General features: G+C 44.9%; 1 protein-coding gene across 22 annotated transcripts in view; it reads right to left on the bottom strand.

Annotated features, from left to right (window-relative positions):
- The window catches only part of PLCB4 (phospholipase C beta 4), a 383,120-nt gene that overhangs the window by 274,711 nt on the left and 83,506 nt on the right, over nt 1-24,903 (bottom strand). The window contains exon 1 of one of the 22 annotated variants that reach the window (XM_071211546.1): nt 1,129-1,672. The exons of 18 other annotated variants lie outside the window; for them this stretch is intronic. The gene's annotated coding sequence lies outside the window, so the exon portion shown is untranslated. Of the gene's footprint in view, nt 1-1,128; nt 1,673-24,903 lie in introns of those variants that run through there. 3 more of the 22 variants (XM_058287549.2, XM_071211559.1, XM_071211554.1) reach the window with 3 other exon arrangements.

Raw genomic sequence — 24,903 nt, 5'->3', positions numbered from 1 at the left:
TTTCTCTAAGAGCTAACTGCCAAACAAGTTCTCAGGCTACTAAGAGATTGTTTTTATGTTCAAATGATATCCAGGGCTAGTCATGGTACACACAAAACTAAAGGCTCTACTTTTTCTTTTGAAATTACGTATATTTTTAAGACATTCTTCACTGAAAAAACAGTACATGAAATATGCAAACTGCATAAATGGAATATGTTTCTAAAGCCATCTGAAGGCAATTATTCTGTTATAACCACAATTTTCAGACTTCAGCATCACTTCTTTGGCCATGAATATATGCAATTACATGAAAATGTTTTCAAAAATAAGATTACCAAATATACAAACCAAATAATTTGGCATAACCAGTGGTTTATTTCCACTCTCTTATTTCAGGAAGGTATTTTACATTAGTTTACCAATTGATTTCCAATAAATAAGTGCAAAGTATATTTTCATTCTGACATATTTAGGAAAAGAGACATTTTAAAATAATAATTTTACCTATTTGAATACAGTTGAAAAAAATGGCAATTAAAGCAGAAAATATTTAAATGTCTCACACTTTCACTATTAAGAAAAACCAACAAAAATGAGTTGGCTTTAAGTAATAATTCATGCATGATAGGAAAAAATAGTTAATGGCCTGTTTTATTTCATTAAAGTATTCACAGAAAGTATTATCAAAAGACTGGTTAGTTTTAAAGAAAGTGCTAAATGTAAAACAGACACACAAGTCATACTGATAAATATCACTAACAATCTATTTGAGATACAAGTTAAGTTTAGGGAACTTTTATTAAAGAGACATTAATTTTTAAAATCTATACTAATTAATGCCAGATTTACCACAAAATAATAGAGTCTAATGCCCTCTGTTGGCTTAATTTTTATTAGAACTTTAAAGGGGAAAAAATCAATATTCAAAGCATAAAAGCCTTCATGAAAAGTTAGGGGCTAAGCAATTTGAAGAGAGCGAAGTATATTGTCTTTTCTACCACTGCATACACCTGTTTATCTTCAAGGGCACAGATATAGCACCGTGACAGCCCTCGTACAAGCTGAATAACCCCATAAACTTAGCACAGCATCTCCCCTCGGAAGTATCGCCCGCTCCCACAGAGCCATCTGCAGGTGCTCTCTCACCTGTCCGGCGGCGAAGCTGGAGCTCCCAGGGGCAGCGGCTCCACCTGCAGGTGCTCTCACCTGTCCAGCGGCGAGGCTGGAGCCTCCGGGAGCGGCGCCTCCACCTGCAGGTGCTCTCACCTGTTCCGCAGCGAGGCTGGAGCCTCCGGGAGCGGCGCCTCCACCTGCAGGTGCTCTCACCCGTCCCGCGGCGAGGCTGGAGCTTCCGGGAGCGGCGCCTCCACCTGCAGGTGCTCTCACCTGTTCCGCAGCGAGGCTGGAGCTCCCGGGAGCGGCGGCTCCTGCGGGCACGCTGGCGTCGGCTGAGCACCGCAGGGCCGCGGCAGCTCCCGGACAAGCCTCTCCTTCCGGAAGGGTGCAAGGGCCGCCGCCGCCGGCGAACAAGCGGACCCCGCAGCGACCGCCCCTGACAACGCCTCGGGCAGGGGCCCGCCCACCCCCAGCCCGTGCGCGGGGCTGCGAAGGTGCGGAAGGCGGGGGCTCCTCCCGCAGGCGGGGCGACCAGGCCAGCCCTGCAGCAGGGCCCGGGGAGGCGTGCGTTCCGAGGCCCACCGCCCCCCTCCTCCTGACGCGAATCCCGGGTTTTCCTCTACCCAAAGCCACCGAGTTCCAGATACAAACGGAAATGCAGGAAACGGGCCAACCTGGCTATGAGCTGTTGAAAACCTGTTTGCACCTCCACCTCTGCCTGCCGCCTTCTGCTCCGCGTCCTCCTTTACAGGACCTTCCAGAGTTCAAGAAAGGGAATCAAACTTTCTTTTAAAAATTTAAGCTACTAACAGGTCTGGCATAGAGAAAAATAAATAATAACTGAGATCTAGAGATTATTCCCCTGGCATGGATAGTGAAAAGTTTTTGTCCTATAAATATACCTCAACAGGATTTTAAATCTATATCAAATTAGAACACTATCACACACACACATCAATAACTCCCCAGATTTATCCATCCAGAGGTGTTATAGTATAAAATCCAGCGTTTCCCAAAATATGCCAGAGAAAGTAAAATCAGTGTTTGGCAAACCTAGGTTCCACGGAAGTTTTAAGATGTTCAACCTAATCAATACGTGGAATTTTATACTGCAGGATTTCCCTAGATTTTTAATATGTTCATATTTATTATGAGTGGATAAGAAGAGGTATTTTATGCCTTGTTTCCAACAATTTATTTAACCATGGACTCCTGCTTCAAGGGGCATCCTGAAGAAGTGTACCTCGTGGGACGAACTTGGGAAATGCTAGTCAGCTCCACATTCGAACACTCATCGATTTTATTCAACAAGTCTGACGTTGTGACAAGTTTTCAAAACACTTAGAAAAGTTCCCCAATTGCCCCAAACTGCAATTACATCTCAGAAGTTACAGCATGATGGGTTTCTAGATTTCTCAGGACTGAATATAAGTATGTTCTACCAACGGAAGCCCATGGCATGAAAGCGCAGTGCTGGAATTTAATGGATATCTACTACCCTCTCACGTTACCCTAAGAACATACTATGCCTTTCCAGGGACCCCACCTGCACCGTCAACCTTTTCTGCCTTGGCCTTGCAAAGCCACCTGCTGGGGTTCAAGAGAGATGCATTTTGATCTTCCTTGGATTTACTCCAAATAAGACCAAATTTGTCAGATATTCTTAGATTCTTAACATTTGGGAATTAGCCATTTCCTACTTTTAATGAAGATGTTTTTCTTCCTCCCACTTTTAGTTATTTTTGTCATCTCAGCAGTTTCAGGGAAGAGTATAGAGCAGACATACTTCGACTCAAACTTCCTTTAATAGAAGCCCCCACCCCTCTATTGTTCTGATTTTCTTATTATTTGACACATTTTCATTGTCTCTATCTCCACAGCCTCTTCCCTTTCTAACCTGGTGTAAAATCAGTGGTATGCTGAGACAGCTCCCTCGACCTGTGGGAGGCAATTGTGTTCTCTCCTCTACAAGTTCAGCATGTCCAGCTGGTAGCTTGAAATTGACCATGGAGGGAATACTTACACCAGGGAAAATAGCAAATACTACAAACCAGAATTTTCCTGCCCCCATCCCAAGAGCCAGTTGTTAAACATTTACCAGCACACCACTGGAAAAGTCTGAGAATTAGGAAACCAGCTTGTTAAAACAGTATATAAAGGAAGGATGTAAAAAATTCTTACTGAGAACGAGAAAAAACTAGTATTTTCGCTTCTTTTTATTTTATTAACTTGTTGCTACTCTGTCTCATCTATGTGACACTGCCAGGTAAGCCACAAGACAGGCATCACCATAATTAAATACTATCGACCTGTGAACACGGACGGAGGCTGGTTTCTAGAGTAGATGCCATGCTTTCCAAATCCCTTTCCTGTATTTACCTCTCAACGGTACATCAAAACTATTTTTTGACCCTCATCACTAAATAACTTAAGTATCTGCAAAAAAATTAAAAAACTTTAAAATTCAAAAAATTTTAAAAAAGAAAGTAGCATATTCATTTGCTGTGACATGGCAAACAAGAAACCTTTTTAGATAGACTGATATCCCTCCTTTCCTTCTTCCTCCCCACTCAATCCCCAAAACACACAAAATCACCACACTTTTTGGTTTTCCTTTTTTTCCAGAAATCCTATAAAGACCAAATATCATGGGCCTTCCAACCATGCAAAAGATTGATCTTAAAGCCAACAACTCATTATATACTCAGGGTAAAGCCAACTCATTGCTCCAGGGAACTAAGGGCAAATTAGCAGAGAACATTCTTTTAAAACGCGGTAATGTCATTATAATAAATACAAGCAAAATTGGTGCACCTGGGTCCTCCACTTAATGAATCAGGAAACAGAAAGAATGAAAACAAAAACAATGCAACAAAAAGAGAAAAGAACAGTCTGTGAAGAAACAACCAAAAATTCAATAATGTCTGAACTAATACGAAGCTGGTCAATGTTCCTCTAGCATTTCATGCTAGTTGTGTTGAACATTTATTTTTTTCCTGTATTATTTTATAAGTAGTATAAGTATTATTGAGTTCATTGTATTAATATTTTATAGTTATCTTTAAAGTTAAAATTAAAGCAGAATCCATAGCACAACAAAAATGCTTACCGAAGTTCTTTTGCATGAATAATATTTTATTCTACTCCAAGGAAAAAATACACAGAGCTTGATATAAGAAATCCCTGGCATTATTCAAGAGAGATATCTCCATTTTAATCTTATCATTTAGAATCAATACAATTAAAGTCATTGCACTGAATATGATTTGTGGACTAGCAATGCTTGGTGTGCAAGTCTAACTTTCCCATGGTCACCAGTCAGATGCTGGTAACCAGTTTCTCCAGGTCTGCAAGATCAGCTGGCAGCCGACAGCATATGTGACAGGCAAGAGTGTCACGTCACACTGGAGTGGGACAGACCTGGCCTGGCATTGCAGCCACTGGACTGGACCAGTTACTTAACCTCTACATTTCAGTTCTCTCATCTCTAAAATAGGACAAAAATACCCATCTCATCGGTTTACTGAAAATATTAAAATAAGAAAATTTACATAAAACACTTAATAATGTCTGGTACACGGCATGTACTCAATAAACTGGGATAAAACTTACCATTATCTAGTTTTACTGCTTTTGCATAATATGCCACCTACTCGGATTGCTGCCACTGAGTTGGAAGGAATTACAGCGGTTTAGACGTGTGCTTCTCACATTTTGATGTGCATAAAAGTCTCCTGGGGATGCTGCTAAACACACAGACTATGACGCAGGAGGGCGGAGCGGGCTGGAGACTCAGCATTTCTAACAGTTCCCGGTATGCCGTGCTGCTGGCCCAGGTGCGACACTTTGAAAATCAAGGGTTTGGACCATCTAGGTATTTCCCGCCACCTCATACTCCGACATGCAAACACACACACGCTCACACACACACACACTGAGACACAGCAAGTAAAATTCAAAACACTGACTCCACAACCCAATATTACCTTCCTGTAAAAGAAGAACTCTTCCTCTCAAAATGGTAAAAAGAAAAATGTAAAAAAATAATTATGAACCATTCACGATGCATGCTAAGCACAGAAGACGATTAACAAGAAAGGCAAGGGACGAATTAACCTGTGGAAAGAACTCGGGTTTCTGAACCAGACAGACCTGGCTTCAAATCCCAGCTCCATGACTTACTGGCTCTCAAATCCCACTGGCTCAAAGATATCAGGTATCTCCAGTAACAGCTTTCAAAAAATTGAGATTTCTCCGCCCTGACATATAGTCGGTGCTGAGGCCACACTTCTGCTCCAGCCGTCACTGCTTTCCTGGCTCACTAGCCAGAACTCGGGCTTGCCTTCTGCCTTCACTCAGCCGGGGCTCTTGGTCTCTGCAGCAGATGACCTGCAGGCTTGCTGCTACTAAAAGTCCTTCACATGCTATTTCAATCTGCCAGCATTAGTCATCTCCCAAGAGAAAGAACCTTATTTCCCACTCCTAGTATGTTCTACTCAGCCTTGAGACCTGAAGTCTGGAAGCAAACTACCTGTTTTCCATGTACACGGCTTCTCCCTTTTCTCCTACTTCCAGGCTCTCTCTCCTCGCACAAAGAGCAAGGCGTGGAGATGGTCGCCACCTCGGCCACCATCTCTCAAAAAGCCCATGCCTGCCTTTCTCCATCAGGTGCAGCCAGCCACTCACTCCAAGGTGGTTTTCTGTATTCTTTTTCAATTCCCCAAACTGAAGCTGATTGTGTTTCTTAAGGAAGCTATAAAATGTGCAGTCCATGTGCACAGACGCGTGTGCACCTGCCAGTTCTGCTGTGGTTTCCTGTCATCAAGCAAAACTATAAAATGACAACGTACCAGTTGCCCAATTTCACTGTGTTCCCTCGTTTATTTGACACACATTTCCTGCATGCCCACCAAGTCCTGCCAGGCGTGGGGTAGACAGTCAAGGCCCATGTCCACGGGATCCTAACTATCCCCTTGGAACGTTATTCCCAAAGCCAGGGCACACGCCCAGCGCTGGTTCTGGTTTCCAAAACCGAGCCCAGGGCCCAGTTAGACAACCAGGGGCTGCATCTAAAGAAGCCACAGCGAGGCTGTGGAGAGACTACCCCGGCAGCATTCCCTGCTGGTCAGATGAAACACATCCTGGCACCGCCAGTGGCAACCTGCAAAGGAGGACGATGGCCTCCTGGTGCTGGGACCAGGCCCCGAGGAGCTTCACCACCTCCTCCTGCACCGTGCCCATCTCTTCTCCCTAACCACGTGCAACTGAACAGACCTAAGAGCAGTCAGACGCTCTCTGAGGTTCACCAAGCACAGGGACCAGTAGACAGTCACGACAGGGCACCCGCCGCGCAGCACAATAATACTTTGCCACCTATCTGCACAAAACTACACTACTTAAAAAAGAGAAATGGGGAGGCCGAGCAAGATGAAGCCAGTCTCATTCACCATCTTTCAGTCTGCTAAACTTTCCTCGAGCCCAGCTCTCCCTGCTCCAGGGCTCTCCGTACATAGAAGCTGTATGGCTACCACAATCACCTTGATATAAAAAGTCGTACAATGAAAAAGGCATAGGAAAAATGTAACCAGGATACATAAAAGGTATAATCATCAGTAAAACCAGAAGATGCAGATTAACTTATTGTTCACATAGCGGAGCCCTGATTACATCCAGGGATGGCTTTTAGAGAGAGGCCTGCGAATTAAAAAGGAAAACACACCAAGTCTCAATGTGTCTTTTAACCTGGGAGATGAACGCGAACACTGCTGACTTTTCTCCGTACAGATCACAACAGAATTCTGTCCTAATCACTGATATCATCTGGAGACATAACATGCAGCTCTAAGGAGGCAGCATGGCTCTTTAGAAGCCAAGGTCACTTGCATAAAGGGAATGGCACATTTCACTCATCTATGAGGAGAGGAGAGTAATTTAATGCAGAAAGGGAGACTATTTCCAATGATCTCCAGCAAGTACTCGAAAGCTTACGGCCCTCTAAGGTTTCAACCAATGGAGAAACACAAGGCTCAAATTAAAACCATTTCCTAAGAGGTTTGGTTTAAAAAACTCAAGGGTAAGCACACCTTCCTATCAATCACTTGAATTAAAGCCACGCACCGCCCGCTCCACCAAGCAAGCCGAACAGATCTTCTAGGCATAGGTGAGCCCGCCTGCAGACTGCGGGTTGAGAATTCAGGTAGGCGCCCTCCTGGGGCTGGCGGAGCTAACACGGGCCTGGTTCGCACCAACATGCCTCTGCGTCACGGTCCCCAAGCGAACTCGAGTGAAATCCTCAGATTTCAGACCAGTGATTCCCAGGGCGGAGGGGACGATGTTAGGTGCAACCCGGCTTCGGCTGGGAAACTGGGGCTCTCCCGGGGGAGCGGCTACCTTCCCCCTTTGACCTCCCTCCACCTCCCTCCGGCGGCGCCTTTCAGAGCCTCAGCTTTGTGTGATCGTGACCTTACACCCACTCGAGCGCTTGCTAATCTCAACCTCTCTTTTGTAAATCTGTCTGCCTCTCTCAATAAAGAGCGGACAGGCCTCTGACTCAGGGTTTTGGCAGGCGGTGGCATCGACTCAGGATTGAATAACACTATTTGGCTCTCATTTTTAAATTTTTATGGCTATCCACTACTTGTAGCACATAATAGTTTTCCATGTAAGGTAGTGAGTTAAGGTTCTCTTTTGAAATGAATTTATTTATGGTAAAAAATAGGGAAAATATTAAGTAAATAGTACAAGTGGCATACGCTCTTGGCTAAAAGCTCGAAGGTGGTATCATGCTGGACAGACTTGGAAAACCCTGTTCTACAATAGCTGTGGTGTCGTGATTAAAACAGCCTGGCTTTGAATACTAGCTTTGCCACTTCCTTGCTATTTGACTTTAGGCAAGTTGCTTAAAGTATCTGTGCCTCAGTTTCCTCATTTGTAAAATGGAGATAATGGTAATACCTACTTCAAAGGGTTACTGTGGGGATAAATGGGTTACTAAGGTAAAGTGCTAAAATGATACTTGGCATAGGGTAAGAATTCAATACTGATTTATGGCCTTTTTGTGGGTAAAAAGGAGAGCTCGTTTTGTTTTCAAATTTGTTTAAAAATGTAAAAGTCCAGCTAACTGAAGACTGTTTCAAACCCAGGGGCCCCCCCCATAAGGCAGAAAATCCAGCGCACTCTCTTGAGTGCCTCATTCTAGCTGCTTTTCCTTCCTATTTAAAGATCTTACTATTTTATTTCCTTGGAGTTAAAAATGATTCTGCCCTCCTGGACCCACAGGATGCCAGCCAAAGTGCATTTCCAACCAGGCACAGGATTCCTTCAGCAGTTTAACATTCCGCCTAATTCAAGCAGTGTCCCAAGAACTGCTGTTTTCTTGAAAATTGCCAGAATAAATGGCTTTTCGAAAAAGATTATAAACACTTTACATGAATAAGTTTTAAAAACCTGTACGATTATAGAAGGTAAATGAATCTCTCTTCTTCATCTTCTTTTTTGTACGGTTTTCAGCGTCAGTGGCTTCCAGAATGCCTCTGTTTATTCACATAGTTTAATTTGACCCCCTGAATGAACATGGGGGAAAGCCACGCCACAGCCAGGCCAGTGCTGGCTTCACTCCGCTCAGGGTAACAGGCCACAAGGCCCCAGAGGGCAGCCGGGGGAGCTGCGTGGTCCAAGGGCCTGGACCACTCCCCGCTGCGCCCAGCCCCCAGCTGGCTCTCCTCGGGCTGGAGGAGCATTCCCAAGAATCAACGCGAGCTGACGCCTCTCCTCCCGCAAGGGATGGTCTTCTCCAGAACCCAATCAGAGGAGAAAGAGGAGGAGAGAAAGAGGAGGAGGGGAAGAGGAGGAGGAGGAGAAAACAGCCACAACTAATACCAGTGTAGGAAAACGGTTAACCATGAAATTAACGCCGATTGCAAATGTAACCTTCAGGAAGCCCAGATCCCAGGAATCCCTCAAAGAACAGATAATGCCACCGGACTGAGTGTGAATGTCATACGTATGTGGAGAAATAGCTGTGTCAATTGCCAGGGTGGGTCATGAACGAAAGTACCAATTTTTAAAATCAATGTTAAAATTTAAATTAAAGTTAATTTTTAAAACCTAAGTCATTATTCCCAACAACTCTCTCAATTTTATCAGAAATAGAGCTTTTCTTCACTTGGTCAGGGTAAGCAGGGGGCAGGACTCCGATGCCAGAGTGCCTCGGTGCAGGCGTCGTCTCCGTGTGACCATGGCATGTTTCTTTTTTTTAAAATATATGTATATAAAAAACATGACTTTTTTGTTTCTTAAAGCTATCTTCTAAAGTATAATAGTACAATCCTGAAAATGAGACTTTAAGTATGGACTGAATCATAAATCCACTTATGATAAAGGAAGACACTCAGAATGCCTAAGGAGAGACAACGACATCGTATTCTCTTGAATTCAGCATTCTTTAAAGTGCTGCTAACTAATCCTGACATCCCACAGCCCATGTGAATAGAACATTGAAAAGACTGAGTAAGGGGACCCTCACCATAAACTGAGTATGATGTATGATATTGGCTGGCTCTCTCCTTACTGATAACTTCTTGTTTTTATGAGTCTTGTGTGGTTGGGAGACACTCGACAAAGGCGACAAAGAGCAAGGGGGCCCCATTTTGTTATAGTCGGTTACGTTATGTTTATGTCCCATCTCTTACTTCCTGTCAGATGCGCTACAGACAACAAGAGGAATAGAAAGATACGGCTGCCCAAAGAACAGATAATGCTATCCACCAGCTAGTGATTTCACTGAACGCTGGGGGATCAAACAAGCCGAAGCAAGTAAAGATAACTGACTTAATTCCATCCACACAGCTGCCATCAGGGGTTCAGGGAAGAAGAGTTTTGACTGAGTGTGTGGGATAGGGGAGAGAAGGAAAAAGGTAGGGGAAGCATCAGACATTCACACAAATGAAAATTGTCCTCCCTGGGACACTAGAGTAGATTTATTGCCAAAACGGCCCCACTTCTCCACCTCTTCCTCTGTTCACACCCTCTTCAACGTGACTTTGCAGCTCTCTTCCCCAAAGAGTGAAGGCTGAATCTGGGCTGACCCTGTGACTTGCTCTGGCAGAAGTGAGGCTGTGTCAGCGCTGAGGCTTGGCCCCCAGGGCCTCGCGGTACTTACTCCCCTTCTCTCGGCCACGCAACCTCTGCAATCAGCCCAGGCTAGCGGCGAGGAGGAGGGGAGACCATGCGGAGGAGAACTCAGAGTCCCAACTGCTGTCAGCCAGTCCTGCCCAAGGACATGAGCGAGCCCGGCCAAGATCAGCAGAGCCACCTCCCAACCTCAGCTGACCACAGATGCGGTCAGAGCCAAGGCCACAAGAACCACAAAAAAAAGCTTACTGTGAAGTGGTTTTTATGCAGCAACAGCTACCTGGCACAGCCATTTTTTCTCTCTCAATCCCTATGCCAAGCACGTAATGTTTCCCCTACTAATTAGAACCTCCAGATAAATACCAACCAAATGAGGTTCCTTAAGACTCTAGTTCCTTGAGGTGTTAAAAAGCTTTACATAGGGGGGAAAAGGAGGTGGTCAAATAAATGAGGGAAATGTTTTCCTAACTCTAAACTCTGCTAAGACCTCACACAGTGCATGGCACATGGTAGCTGATCAATAAGTACTGCATAACACCAAGAAGCGTGCTTCTCCGGACTTTATCTCTATGAGATGCTCCTACAGTAAAGGGGGCCAGAGTCAAGCAAATTTGGGAGCCCTGTATGTCCAGGCTGCATACCACTCAGGACTCTGAGAATTACTGGGAAACACACACCAACAAAATTAATCTTGTGATGTGGTTTAATACTAACATTTCTAAAATTCTGGTTGAGGCATTAGTATTATAATCCTACATATATCAGAAACTGCTAAGGGAGCTCCAATTTTATGCAGGCATGTGCCCAACTAAAAGACCATATTTCCCATCTCCCTTGCAGGGAGGTGTGGCCATATGACCAAAAACAGACCAATGAAATAAAAACTGAAGTGCTAAATGGGATTTTTAAGAAGGCTACAGAAACGGAGAGCACTCCAAAAGCTTGAAGAGGAAGGGACACTCCTTATTCATAGTAGGAAGCCAACATCATTTCATAACAAATCCAGATAAAGATACCATGAGAAAAGAAAATCAGAGACCAATGTCTCCTAAGAATATAGATGTAAAAATCATCAACAAAATGCTAGCAAATCAAATCCAAGAGTACATTAAAAGAATTATACACCATGATCAACTGGGATTTATCCCGGGTATGCAAGTGTGGTTCAATGTAAGAAAGTCAATTACTGTAATATATATTAACATAATGAAGGAAACAAACCATATGAAGATCTCAATTGGCACAGAAAAGGTATTTGCCAAAATCCAGCACTGCTTCCTGATAAAGCACTTAGAAAACTAGGAATAGAAGAAAACTGATAAATGGCATTTATGAAAACCACATAGCTACAACTTACCTGAGTGTGAAAGACTGAAAGCTTTCCTTCTAAGATCACAAACAAGGCAAGGATATCCACTGTCACCACCTGATTCAACATTATCCTGGAAGTTCCAGTCAGAGCAATTAGGCAAGAAAAAGTAAATAAAAGGCATCCAATTGGAAAGGAAGAAGTAAACCTTTCCCTATTTGCAGAGGACATGATCCTATATACAGAAAATGCTGAAAAATATTTTTAAAAAGCTCCTAAATCTAATAAATGAATTTAGCAAAGTGGCAGGGTACAAGATCAACACCCCAAAATCAGTAGTGTTTCTACATACTAGTAATGAACAATCAGAAAAAGAAATTAAAAAAAAAAATTCCAGTCATAGTAAAAACTAAAAGAATCAAATAAAAAAATAGAAAAACAATCAAATATCTAGGATTAATCTAATGAAGGATATAAAGGACTTATATAGAGACAACTACAAAGCATTGCTAAAAGAAATAAAAGGGAACCTAAATAAAAAGGAAAGACATTCCATTTTCATGGATTAGAAGACTAAATATTGTTAAGTTAATTCTACCCTACGCGATTTACAGATTCAACACCACCTCAATCAAAATTCCAACAACCTTTTTTTGCAAAAATGGAAAAGCCAATCATCAAATTTATATGGAACGGCAAGGGGCCACAAACAGCCAAAACCATCTTGAAAAAGAATAAAGAATTTGCAGGGCTCACACTTCTCAATCTTAAAATGTATTACAAAGACACAGTGATCAAAAGAGTGTAGTACTGGCACAAAGACAGACATTTAGACCAATGGAATAAAATTTAGAGTTCAGAAATCAACCCTTACATTTATGGCTAGCTGATTTTCCACAAGGGCACAAAGATCACTAAATTGGGAAAGAAAAATCTTCAACAAATGGTTCTGAGAAAACCAGATCTCCATTTGTAAAAGACCCTTACCTCACATCATATTAAAAACATCAACTCAAAATGGATCAAAGACCTAAACATAAGGGCCAGAACTATTAAACTCCTAGAAGAAAACAAAGGGAAGCAACTTCAGGCCTTTGTATTAGGCAATGGTTTCTTGGACTTTATATCAAAAGCACAGGCAACAAAAGGAAAAAACAGATAAAGTGAGACCTCATGAAAATTAAAAATTTTGCACCTCAAAGGACTTTATCATGAAAATAAAAAGAAAACCTACACAATGGGAGAAAATATTTGGAAATTACATATCCAATAAATATCTTATAGCCAGGTTTATATAAAGAAATATTTCAGCTTAACCACAAAAGACAAACAACCCAATTTAAGAAATGTGCAAAAGATTTGAATAGACATCTCCCCAAATAAGATGTACAAATGGCCAGAAAGCACGTGAAAAGATGGTCAACATTATTAGCCATCAGGGAGATGCAATTCAAAACCACAATGGGATACCATTTTACAACCATTAGAATGGCTGCAGTTATTAAAGAAAAATTACAAGTGTTGTAGAGGATGCCGAGAAATAGGAACACTCATTCACTGCTGGTGGCAATGTAAAATGGTGGCACTGCTGTGGAAGACAGTTTGGCAGTTCCTCATAAATACAAAATTACCTTATGACCCTCCATCCTACTTCTAGGTATATACCCAAAAGAACTGAAAGCAGGGACCTGAACAGACATTTGCATACCTATATCCATAGCAGCATTATTCACAATTGACAAAAAATGAAAGCAACCTAAGTATCCATCAACTGATGGATCATAAAAAGGAATCAAGTTCTGATACATGCAACAACATGGATGAACCTTGGAGACATCATGTTGAGTGAAACTGGCCAGACACAAAAGGACAAATACTGTATGTGCTCACTGATATGAAATTAGAATAAGAAAATGCATAGAGTCAGAATCTAGAATATGGGTTACCAGGGGAGACACCAGGGATAGGTAATAGGGAGTTAAGGCTTAAAATGTACAGAGTTTCTATTTGGGATTATCAAAAAGTTTTGGTACTGAATGGTGGCAATGGTAGCACAAGATTGAGAACATAATTAACAGCACTTAATTATATATGTGAATGTGATTAAAAGGGGAAATTTTAGGTTCTATATGTTAGTAGAATAATTTTTTTTTAAATCCATGGAACTGCACAACACAGAGAACCCTAAGTCAAAACATGGACTATATTTAATAGTACAATTATAAAAATGTGCTTTCGTCAGTTGTAACAAACGGACCACACCAACGCAAGGTGTTAATAATAGGGTGGCATATGTGGAAGCCTGTATTTTATGCATGATTTCTCTGTAAACCCACAACTTCTCAAAAAAAAAAAAGCCTCAGGAAGCTTCTTTAATTTTTCACGTCCACCTCCGAATCATCACCTTCTCCTGGAGGGGTAGACTGAGTCACGCCCCCCACAAAGCCAGGTTCACGTCCTAACTCCGGGCCTGTGGGTATGGGCTTGGCAAGGAACAGGCTCTTCGAATGCCCTATCTGGATGAGGACAGACCGAGTCAGGGCAGCCCTTCATCCACATGTCTGGACTCCTTATCAAGCAAAATGCAGGTGCAGGCAGTGGCAGGTGAGAAGAGACAGAAAGGTCCCCAAGGGACGGAGGCCGGGGCAAGCCAAGGAAGCCAGGGGCGGTGGCAAACCACGTCGAGAGCGTCACGCTGGACTTCTGGCCTCCGGATCTGTGAGCCGACGGACTCCTGCTGTTTAAGCCAAAGAAGAAGGAAGGAAGAAATGGAGGGCCCTGACTCGGCTCAAAGGGCTGCTTTCTTCTAACTCCTTCCCGCTACGAAACTGGACCACGGACACGACGGCCTGCCCTGCGCTGGCCCTGAGTGACCTCGCAAACGGAAGCCACACGAGAAGGACGGTGGCAGAAGACGGAGCCTGGGCTCGTGATGAGACTGCAGCACCACCGACCGCCTCGCTCCACGCTGCTCTTCCATGAATTTCCACCTTGTTTAAACCACTGTAACTTTGCATTTTCCTGTTACAAACAGCCAAAACTAATCTTAACCGAGACATCACAGAAATGCTGGTCATCGGAACACGGTTTTAGGAATTCCTGGCTTACAGCTCCCTTGAATTCTCATCAGTATCACATAACAGGATTGAGGAATCATCTTCTCCTCTACAGAACAAGAGACACGACTTTTATTTAGATATAAAGAAATAGTGGGGAAACGGACTTTGGCCCAGTGGTGAGGGCGTCCGTCTACCATATGGGAGGTCCGCGGTTCAAACCCCGGGCCTCCTTGACCCGTGTGGAGCTGGCCATGCGCAGTGCTGATGCGCGCAAGGAGTGCCGTGCCACGCAAGGGTGTCCCCCGCGTGGGGGAGCCCCACGTGCAAGGAGTGCGCCCGTGAGGAAAGCCGCCCAGCGTGAAAAGAAAGTGCAGCCTGCCCAGGAATGGTGCCGCCCACACTTCCCGTGCCGCTGACGACAACAGAAGCGGACAAAGAAACAAGACGCAGCAAACAGACACAGAGAACAGACAACCAGGGGAGGGGGGGAAATTAAATAAATAAATAAATAAATCTTTTAAAAAAAAAGAAATAGTGACCCGGTTTGTTCCAGTCTCTAAAAATAACGATAAACACCTACGTATAACCTGCAGCTCATCTATTACCTGCGGTGCTTTACTTGAGCATGACAATAGTTTCCTGATGAAGGGAAGAGAGACAAGTATTTGACAGAGCAAACACTGAGTGAATACTATCCATTCACTCCTCCTTCCCCGTATGCATCTCTCAGAAAATGAAAACGTACCTGGCTTCCCATTTTGACTTTTCCTCGTAGCTCCTCTTTAAACATCCAATTATGGAGAAATTTGTTTGTTTCCTCAGGGAAATCCAGAAATTAAATCACCTTGCCAACAAGGGCCAGGAAAACAAATCATTTGTGTTGTGGCTGAGCCATAAGGCTCACGTCGTAAACACAAGCGAGTCTGCACAGCTTCGCTCTCACAAAGCCATTTGGGGGAAGATTTTGATGGCAACAGCTGAAATGTTTCTACCAAAACAACACCTACATTTCGCTCGAGTTATTTTCAGCAGAGCAGGCTTCCCCTACTGCTGTTTAACTTGTTAAAATGAGTAGTTAAAAGCACAGGCTCCCAGTGAGCCTGGCAGACCCAGCAGGGGAACTTCTCGGGCACTTCTTTGCTGTGTGACCTTCTGCAGGTCACTGAACCTCTCTGAGCCTCAGGTTCTCATCAAGGGGAGGGGAGAACAGGGAGGTGTCGGACCACTAGAGAGTCATCCTGAGGACTGGGAAGACTGTATTTAGCGCCGTGACAACGTAGTCAGTGTTCACAAACTGGAGCCATATTAATTTGCATCAAATTGGATGCTAAATACCATGACAAACCTGGAAACCAAGACACAGGAACCTCGGGAACAAAAACAAAACACAGGCGCCAGGGCCACATTCATACAGATATGAAAGCACAAATGGGCTTAGCAGTATCTGTGTGGAAAGCACAGAAGCTTATTGAGGCAGGCGGGGTTACGGACTAGAGTCAGCCAAACCTCTCGGAACTGCTAGACCAGAGGTCAAGTCCACAAAGCGGAGCGCCCCCGTGGAGTTCACCCTAACGGCGACTAACGCCTGCCGGGCGCGCCCACCGGGCTAGGCCCTTCTCCTGGGTGGCCTGCATCCACGAGCCGCAGCCGCACACCTGAGACGCGCCGTGGACACCCGGAGAGGCTGCCCGGGTGCCACGCGGTCCCGGCGGTCAGCCGCTGTCCACACAGCAGACTGGAAACAGCAGATGTGACGGGAATCAGGCGTGCACGAGAAGGCAGCCTCAAAAACCGTCACTGGTCCAAGTAGCCAGTAAAGAAAAGTGGCTCGAGGGCTCTCAAACTGAAGGACCGGTTGCAGAGGTGACAGAAAGGCGGGGAGGCCACCAGGGGACAGCAAGGCGGCTTGCCCAGGCAGGGGGGACAAGGGGAGGAAGTGGTGTCGTCAGGGCCCCAAGGCTGGGGCTGGCGGGCAGGCGGGGACCACGGAGAAAGGGGAAGTCTGGTGGGGGCAGAAGCAGGAGAAGGGACGGCTGCTCCTAAGAAGGCAGACAGGCTGGGAGGCCTCCCCTCCTCCCGCCCTCCAGACTTCCATCGGGGCTGCCCACTGGCCACGCCTGCCTGGACACAGAGCGCAAGGGAGTCTGGGAAATGGAGCTCCCTGCCACGCGCCGGAGAGCGGGAGAAGGTGACAGAGTGGAGCTGGGGAACACATCTGTATTTGAGCAGCCGGAAAACAGAGCTGCTCCCCTGACTGTGAGGAAGTATTGGGGGAAAAATCTGAAAATAAAATGCAAGAATCAAAAAGCAGGTCTGTCTGTAGCAATTTAGTTAAATGGCAGGCGGCCCTGTGCACTCCGGCAGCCCCTGAGCAAATACTAACCACAGCCAAATGCCTTACATTTACAGGGCTCTTTACAAGGCACATGCCAGCAAGTTACCTCACAGTTCAAAAACTGATGGGGTGAAAAGATGAGGCCAAAAAACTTCTAACTATTCTGTTTGGTAAATCAGGGAAATATGTATACATATATATAAAAAATATTTTAGAAGTATTACCTCCATTAAAAAACAGCTAGTTTATTTGATTGTGCTAAAATGGGTAGATTTTCATTATCTGAAAATTATACTTATGTAGAACAAATTGTTTCCCACCACTGTCAGCTAAATTAGGTGTTACTGTAGCGTCTTTTCTGGAAGGCTAGCTCTGCCTTCAGAGTTTTATCTGCTGTTTGACAAGGTATGAACTTGAACACAAATTTTTTCCTCTCTTCCCAGAATTCCTCTGCTGACTTCTCTGATGCAACAGAAATTACTTGGGGAGGGATGGTGAGATGGGGTAACTCAAAGGAAAATAAAAATGTTACCAAGGATCCAAGGTTACACTGGAGAGTCAGCAACCACTCATGTTTAACTATCCTTACACTTTGCTCTTCCAAAGATACAAGCCAGACAGGATCCTTTCTAGCGTTCCTCCTTTTAAATTATCTCTATTACAGTCCCTTTGGGAAGAATGCACCCTGTTCATGTATGAAGACTGGAAGTACCTGTCATGCCCTCTCCCTGCCCCAACAGCTTTGCTCCTAGCTGGCCGTGCAGATTAGGTAGGCCAATTAACCTCCCTGCCCCCGTTTCCTCATTTGCATCCTGACACAAGAACTAGAAGATGGTCACAGCCTTTCATCTCTGAAATGGAATGATTCCACGGAAAGATAACAAAAGCCCTTGCAGAACCAGATGAGCTCACTGGTGGTCGACATCATCCAAACATTGACGGGAGAGGCTGCTGGTCAGAATTAAAAGCTCAGTCTGCAGCCTCCGCCTAAAGGCAAGTCTGACCTCATCCCTTTGTTCTTGTGGCCGTGATCTCACCCAGCCCTTCTCGAGCTGAGATTCCCGACCCCACCCCCACCCCATATCCACGTCTTTTGCCACGCATGTGACCTTGGAGTTCCTCCCGGGGCAAGTGAGCGGCCACGCTGCTTCCTTTGGCCAACGGGACGCCAGTGACACGAGGCAGCGAAGGTTTGAAAAGCGCTTGCACAGCTGGACTTGCTCTCAAGTCGCTCCTCTGCCGTGGCCAACAAAACCTGAAAGGTGGAGCATGCTTGAGGACGGCAGGCAGGGTAACGGCGATACACTGCCCCACCCTCTCCCTCTCCAGCCACTCCGATCAGCCACCAGCCTTCTGACCCCCAGACACGTGAGCTACGATCAACCAGCCTCCTGCCCGTCCTACAGATGACAGAAACACGCCTGAAATCAGGTGAAATCAGCCAAGCCCAGGGTGAGATCGGGAGAACCCCACAAATCTATAGCTAAATAAATCGTTTTTATTGCTGTGTGCAACTGGGAATTGGGGGCTGCTTGTTAGGCAGCATTACTGGGGTAACAGATAGCTAATGCATTTCCTTGGAATATTAGCCATCAGCCAGGCAGTGATGACTATTTCCAAAGCAAAGGCACCCTACCTGCAAAAGAAGTTTGGGAAAAGCTGCACACCTGAAACTTCCTTTACGGATCCACAACGCACCTTTGTGCTCCTAAGGCTCAGTCCCATAGTAAAGGAATCTATCTTACTTTAGCCCACGATTCTCCCAACCTCTCTGGCGCAGATCCTCAAGGATTTTCTAATCAAGTTCTCCCCCAGGCTTAGATCCCAGGTCTGCTTTGAGCCTCTATACACACTTCTTGCTAGTCAGGCCACATGTTTTAGTCTTCTTCTAGGAGAGTTAACAATCTTTAAAAAGAAAAGAAAAAACTGTAAAACACTTTTTTTTTCAAGGATTCGCTTCATTCACTCATCTACCCTTCCTCGTTGTTTGTGCTCGCTGTCTGCTCTGTGTCCATCCCCTGTGTGCTCTCTGTGTCTGCTAGTCTTCTCTTTAGGAGGCACCAGGAACTGAACCTGGGACCTCCCATGTGGTAGGCGGGAGCTCGATCACTTGAGCCACATCCACTTCCCTTTAAAACACGTTAACATCATGAAAGCTTACATTGTTTATAACCAAAGTCTATCTTCAGCAGTAAAAGCAAATACTCCACAGGTATCTGAAACCCAGAGAGAATCTATTTCTAAATTGAACTTTATTATTAAAAGTGTAACAACGACCTTGCCATTTTTCTCAACATTCTCCAGAGGTTCCCCATTGCCACCTCCCTGCACTGGTTTACAAGGCTTTGATGATCTGGCCCCAGCTTCCTTATCCATTTCAATACCTGCTACTTTCTTTCCCTCCATCTCCTCTCCACCACACACCTACTCCAGGGTGTACATCTGTCCATTCTGAATTAAATCCCATTGCCTCAAATTGGCTAGGAGTTCTGAAACTCCCCAAAGTTTGGTCGTTTTTTATGTGAACATGAATCATGCAGCTTTGAAATAATATGATATATGCACACTAATATGGTCTCACATTAATTCAAATCAAGGTCAAGTCCCCCAAGACTTTAAAGTTTTTCAAGCTCTGTAGCTTAGGAGCTGGCTTGGCCGAGTGAACTCTTCACTGAGTGGCCATAGGGTGGCGCCATATTAGCTGGTAAATGGAAATACCATCTTTGGTCAGCACCAGTCTTGAACTGTGGGAGTTCTGAATCTGTAAGGACTTCAGAAATACATCCTTAGATAAAACGTGACTTTCAGAACACGGAGTTTCTTCTGCTGGAAACCCTTCCTCACCCCTTAACCATATCCAACCCCAAACACACACCCAAAGCTCATCTGGCTCACTTCCATCCATCCTTCAGGCATCAGCTGAAAGAGCATTTCTCCCTGGAAGCCTTCCTCAAGCCCCCAGGACTGGGCTGTAAGATTTCCCCCGTGAATGGATTTTCCCTCCTGATTTGAACATTTTCCCACTATACAGGCCATCATTTGGTCTAGATTCCTTGGTGGGAGGGAACCCATCTTATTCATATAATAGGTCCAGAGTCCAACATGGTGCTCACTGAGCATTGGGTGAACGGGTAGATGGATGGGAGGCAGGGAGGGAAGGAGGAGAAATGAACAAAAGGATAAGCCCTTGAATACAACATGACTGATTTATACTGCACCTTTCCCGTTATCCTCTCCCTGCCCTCACTCAAGGAAAGCGAATTACAAGCACTAGGCAACTGTGGGAGGAAGAAGACAAGCCAAACAAGGCCTTATAATCCTATGAACTGGATAAGAGCGATCATTATGGCCTGAGAATTAACATAGATCTACGTTTTTTGAAGCAAGGGCCTTTGTCAAAAATATGAAAGAAAACTGAAAAAAAATTTTTTTTTAAAGTAGGGCACTGCAGTGTCTTTTCCTAACCAGAGAAAATCTGCAATACTTTTTTTCATTATTTGGAAATAAACATTTTACTTCATTTGTTGAGAGTGAAGGGTTCACTCCAAGAACTGTGCTATGTAATGAAAATGACCTTTTTGATGGAGCAAACAAAGAAGTAGTGAAGGGTTTTCTTTGGAACTCAGTGGATTCAGATTTCCTGCTTCCCATCAAAATTCACCAGGGAGCTATTTTTGTTCTTATTCATTTTTACCTTGATTACACCATGGGTTGCAGAAAAATGAGTGCAAACACGACTAAGACATTTTTAAACCAAAAAAGCCTTGTCTCCCTTGTTTCTTCTCACATACCTTTTGACCCCAAAATGAACCCCCGATATGCCTCAGGCACTTTTACGGAAGTGCTAGCAACACAGCGCTGCCCTTGATTTAAACATCCTCCCGCCGACACCACGCAGTGTCGTGGGCAACGGCACACGGAGGTGGAGCCAGGGCTGTGTGTGTACAGCCTTGTTCTCTGGGACTTCATTTGATCTGAACTTTCTTTTGACCCCAAGGCATGATATTTGAAAACAAGGGCTACAGTATTTCCACAAGCCAGGAAAGGCAGAACAATTTTCTATGGATTGCTTTAACCCTAAAGATAAGTGCAGGCAGCATCAGTTGCTGAAGTTTCTGCGCTCCCCCTGTGCCATGTCCCCCTACTTTCTGTACTCTTTCACAGCCCTACCTAAAACTAGAAATAAGCGCCTGTCCACCTAGTTGTGCCATCAACAAACAGGACAGGGTGGCCACGGGGAACCCGGGGGCTGGTTCTTGCTAACCTCCGCCTTCAGGAAGGGGATGGCCCAGCTCCTCGGAGCAGCTCTGCCCTCTGGAAATCTGCTCAACCTTCCCCAAGAATTCCTTTCTGCCTCCCACAGGCTGTATTCCACATGCATTCCTTCAAAAGACATCTGCATCCCCTGGGAGGAGATGAAAGTGATACCAAGCAAAATAGAAGGCATGGACTTCTCAAGTAAACGCTCCCAAAAAGAGGGGGGGCGGGGGGGGGGGAGTCATTTTTTCGCTTTGCTCTTCCCTTTCTCCCCTTACTACCCCTACAAAGTTAAAGTCCTCGAGGTTGCCGATTCTCTTTATTTATAAAAAGGACCCACTGTGGTAAGACGTCAGGACTCCTTTTGCAGAAGGGGGCTGGGCCGGTCACCCCCACACTGTGACCCCCGGCCGCCGGGACGCCCACAAAACACAGCAGAATCCATCCCGCGTTCCCCTGCCAATGTTGCGCCTTAATTGGCTATGAGCAGTTACATTGGATCCCAGCAATTTCTGTACCCTGTAGAGTACAATCTCCTAAAACATCAGCTGAGAGCTTAGGGGCCAAATTTGTAAATAGCAACAAATTAATAATAGTGCTAATAATGAAAGAATTGCCAAACTGCTACATGAACTCTGAAACCCAAAAAGAAAGGATCAAGTTAAATGAAACAAAACTCTTCTTTCACCACCCCCTGCTTGAATTACTTTTAAATGTTTCATTTAGTAATGGAAGTTTCTGGAACTAGAGAAGATATAAAGTTAGGATTTTATATTTCAGGCTCTATTCACTTATTTAAGAGTGACTGAGCAGTGACTATGCTCAGATATAAAGATAAAAATGTTCTACGGCTGATGTCAAGGAAGTCACCATTTTACTTAAGAAGAAGCTTCGAACAGAATTTGCTCATTCACTCAACAAATGTTCACGAGGTTACCTGGCCCTGTTCCAAGCACTGGGATGCTGCCGTGAGGAATAGAGAGAGAAATTCCTGCCCTCATGAAACTTCCATTCTGGACAGCAAGACGGACAATTCACAAATAAGGAACTGGTCTGGGGTTTTAGAAGATACTAAAGGCTATGGAGGAAAAAGGCTAAAGCAGGGTGAGGGGGCAGGAAATACAAGTAGGGGTTGGTGGCAACTTAGCAGGAGGGTCAAGGAAGGCCTCCAAACATAAGAGACTGGAAGGAGGTGAGGGAACAAGTCCTGTGGCTATTGATAAGAAGAACTTTCCAAGCAAAGGCGCCTCGTGCAAAGGCCCTGGGGAAGCACAGCCAACGTGTATGAGGAACAGACACAAGGGTGAGAGGAGTAATGGAGGAAGTAAGAGTTAAAACAGAGGGGATCCTGCCAGGCCCAAGGCCCTTGTAAGGGACTGGGAAGAGCCTTTGAATGAGGTGGAACAGCACTGGAAGTTTGGGAGGAGAGCAATCTTGATTGACTTAACATTTTAAAAGGCTCCCTCCAGCAGCTGTGCTGGTACCAGGCTACAGGCAGGTGAGGGTTTACACAGGGAGGGCAGCTAGAAGGCTACTGCAGAATCCAGGTGAAGGAGGATGGTGATCGGACCCAGGCAAGTGATGAAGGTAACACAAGCTGGCTACATTGGGGGATGCTTTGAATAGAGAGCCAACAGAATTGTCGATGAACTGGATGCTAGTATTAGAAGGTAGAGATCCTCGATGCTGGTATTAGAAGGGACAGATTCTGGATGCGATTATTCAAAGGTAAAGATTCATTCAAAGATAGAGATTCTAGATGGCAGTCCTGGAAGGTAGAGATTCTGGATGGTAGTACTCAAAGGTAGAGATTCTGGGGGCACAGATGTGGCTCAAGCAGTTGGGCTCCCATCTACCATATAGAAGGTCGAGGGTACGATACCAGGGCCTCGTGGTGAAGGCAAGCTGGCCTGCACGGTAAGCTGGCCCACGCAGGATGCCACCCTGGACAGGAGTACCACCCTGTGCAGGAGTGCCAGCTAACATAGAGAGCTGATACAGCAAGGTGACACAACAAAAAGACACACAGAGGGGAGACAATAAGAGACCCAGCAAACCAGGGCACTGAGGTCATACAAGAGAATGATTGCCTCTCTCCCACTCCAGAAGGTCCCAGGATCGGTTCCCAGAGTCACCTAATGAGAATACAAGCAGACACAGAAGAACACACAGTGAATGGACACAGAGAGCAGACAATGGAGGGATGGGGGAGAAATAAATAAATAAATCTTTGGGGGAAAAAAAAAAGGTAGAGATTCTGGATGGTAGTATTGGAAGGTAGAAATTCTGGATGTCAGTATTCAAAGGTAGAGATTCTGGATGGTAGTATTGCAAGGTAGGGATTCTGGATGGTAGTTTTAGAAGGCAGCAATTCTTTTTTTCCCCAAACGCTGTTTAAAATGGCCAGGAAAACTCCAAATTTGTGTTCACTGCGTGTTTAACCCAACAGCTTCTGATGATGCTCTCATTTACTTCTCCCGTCCTTAGCTTTCAACTGACCCAGCATTACCTGCCACTGCTTCTAAGATAGTTCACTTCTCTGGTCCAGTCAACCTTAGCATGCCGGTCCATCCCCAACCTGGGTATGGGTGGTCGAGGAACTAGCTTTCTCTCCACCCAGGCCTCACTGCTAACCTTGCACCATGACCCCACAAACCCTCCGCTGTGCCTGGAGTGTGACAGCATCCCTGCTCACAGTCACGTCTGAGCTTTCACGCACACAGTGCAATGCCTCATCCTGGGCGGGCGTCAACTTCAAGGTCATATACCAACTTATATTTGTTTTTAATGCCCTCCACTGAAACACATTATTTGACATATATTTACTGAACTAAGTTATTTCAGTGAGATAAATTAACTGAAACAGAACTGTCCTCCATCTCACCCTCTGAAAACAGGAAACAAAAACCCTAGAATTCAAAGGGTATTGAAAAGTTAGAGCCTTTGAATAAAACAGAGTCTCAGTTATTTCTTCCTCCACCTTTCTGTTTCCCTTCTGCCATTTTGGTTCTTCCAACAACTTTGAGATCAACGTTGTGCCACAGAAGACTTAAGGCAGAGAGTTACGGTCAGGGTTATCTCGTGGAGATTACTTTCACAGGCACACCACATCACATGTCAGAATCTAACTGATCCTGGCTTTCACACAAGCAAGTTACTGCTTTATGGGAGACACACAGGAATGGAATGAGCAGTTCTGGTCCCACAGTCACCAAGTTGGGCTATTGCTGAGATCTCTGGGTTGGATCTGGGGCCACAGGGTGGTGGAAACAAAGAGAAAAAAAAAAAAGGCCCTCAGTTAAAGGGCTTGTGGGTCATCTCCTGGCAGGAATCCCTGCTCCATCTGGAAGCTGCCACTCGGCCCCACCAGAAGGTCCTCCCTGCAGGACTTCACAGGCTCCAGCACCTGCCGTGAACCCTGCATGGCCAGCCCAGAAGGGGGAAGGCAGACACATTCCTTTGCCTTCTGGGGGAGACAGAGAGTGAGCAAGTAGCCTAACAGGAATGAAATTACAGGCTGTGATTAATGAAACGGAAACAGAACAGGGGTTGCCACTTAATCCAGACAGTTCCGAGCTTGCCAACGGAAGTGATATTTGAGTGGAGATTTGAAGAGAAAGTTAGAAGTTACCTGATGGATGGGGGCTGGGAGGGAGAAGATAGCCTTCTTCCTTATTTTTTAAAAACATAATAAACTATTTTTAAAGAGGTTT

The sequence above is a fragment of the Dasypus novemcinctus genome, chromosome 24 (assembly GCF_030445035.2).
Source record: "Dasypus novemcinctus isolate mDasNov1 chromosome 24, mDasNov1.1.hap2, whole genome shotgun sequence".
Lineage (NCBI taxonomy): Eukaryota > Metazoa > Chordata > Mammalia > Cingulata > Dasypodidae > Dasypus > Dasypus novemcinctus.
This window is presented reverse-complemented; position numbering and strand designations above follow the sequence as displayed.